The sequence below is a fragment of the Vigna umbellata genome, chromosome 9, assembly GCF_029865625.1.
Source record: "Vigna umbellata cultivar VRB3 chromosome 9, Vumbellata_1.0, whole genome shotgun sequence".
Lineage (NCBI taxonomy): Eukaryota > Viridiplantae > Streptophyta > Magnoliopsida > Fabales > Fabaceae > Vigna > Vigna umbellata.
In genome coordinates, this window is record NC_142173.1 from 25,215,565 (window position 1) to 25,217,277 (window position 1,713).

At 38.5% G+C, this 1,713-nt stretch overlaps 1 pseudogene; it reads left to right on the forward strand.

Moving 5' to 3' along the window:
- LOC148193042 (RING-H2 finger protein ATL52-like) lies at positions 1-1,448 on the forward strand (annotated as a pseudogene).
- The last annotated feature ends 265 nt before the right edge of the window (positions 1,449-1,713 follow it).

Here is a 1,713-nt window from a genome sequence, read left to right on the forward strand (position 1 = left end):
TAGAGAAGAAAAAGAAGAAAGTAGAATGAAAAAGTAGGTGAAGAAGATAAGATGAGTAAGCAAATTGTGATGACCTACCTTTGCTTTTCTTCTCAATTACTTTTCTCTCAATTTCCCATCTTCTGATTCTGATTCCTTCTCTTGTAAGATCCAAAAAATGGGTAATGATTGAGTCTTCCATGGATGAATGATTAGGTTCATTCACAGAGCAAGTAACAGAAATGGGTTCTGCAAGAAACTCCAATCCAAATCCATATCCATGGACTCCAAAGGATTGTTCTGAAGGAATCTGCAGCATCTACTGCCCCCAGTGGTGTTACATAGTCTACTCCCCTCCTCCTCCTTCACTCTTCTTTGGTGCTAATGCTGATGCTGATGATCCTTCAGGATTTCAGTTTTCTCCTCTCATAGTTGCTGTGATTGGAATATTAGCCAGCACTTTCATATTGGTCACATACTACACCATCATCTCAAGGTTCTGCAGACGCAGCACCATCATGCAATCAAATGATTCTGCACCAGAAGAAGATGGGAGCAGTGAACTGGGTCAGGTTTCTTCTTCCTCAAACTCTGGTTTGGATGAGGCTCTCATCAAATCCATCACAGTCTGCAAATACACCAAAGGGGTGGTGGAGGCTCATGATTGTTCGGTTTGTTTGAGTGAGTTTGAAGAGAATGAGAGTTTGAGATTGTTGCCAAAATGCAACCATGCGTTTCATCTCCCTTGCATTGATCCTTGGCTCAAATCTCATGCCTCTTGCCCCTTGTGCCGTTCCACCATCACCATTGTTTGCCCAAATCCTGCCATGGAACCGCCACCAACACTCACTGTTAATGCCTTGGAATAACAGCATAGAAGTAGCCATGTTCTTGTTGTGGTTGTTCAGAGCTCCGAGCAGCAGCATAAGGTGCTAAGTTTTGATTCTCACACTTTCAATGAGACTGAAGGGTAGATGAACTTAGATCTATGTTCACAAGATTGAGAGAGAGGGAACGAATTCTGTTCTTCCAAATTCATGGTATGTACCAAATTCTGTTCTCTGTAAAATCTGTATCATATAACAGAAATTGTTGAACATCAAGATCATTGTTGATGTGAATTTCACATAAATGTAAATCCTTGCAGAGAGTTGGTTTAGCCAAGAGGAACTCCACAAGTATCAAGTTTCTTCTAAATGTCCTTACATTACATCTTTCTGTATAGTTGTGAATATTGGTAGATCATTTTTGCCAAGCTTTGATGAATCTCCTTTCGGAAAGGAAACAAAGATAATTGTGCACTATTAACTTCTTTTCAATTTCGGAAACCAGTCTTTAGAATCAAAGACTAATGTTCTACTTTTTCATTTGTAATCAAACTTATATTTCCAACAGCAAGTTGTATTTAAACTGTTGGAGGTCTTGATTTCTAAGTAATAGAAATAAGATGGATTGAGTTAAAAATTGAATTGGTCTGAGCTGCATCTGAGACAGTTGATAACAAATGGTGGTTGAACTAGCATTTCAGCTTCCTTCTGCTCTGTACTTGTCTTGATGAATATCAGAAGAAATGGTAGCATTTGGAATCTGTTTAAATTTAGCATCCAGAAAACGTTCAGCTCTCTCATCTTACATCGTATACAACAAATAAGTTGGTTCTTGAAGATTTTGTTTGAAGCTTTTGGTTTCTCTTCTCAACTATTCTTCTTTTCAAGTTGTTCATATCATAATAGC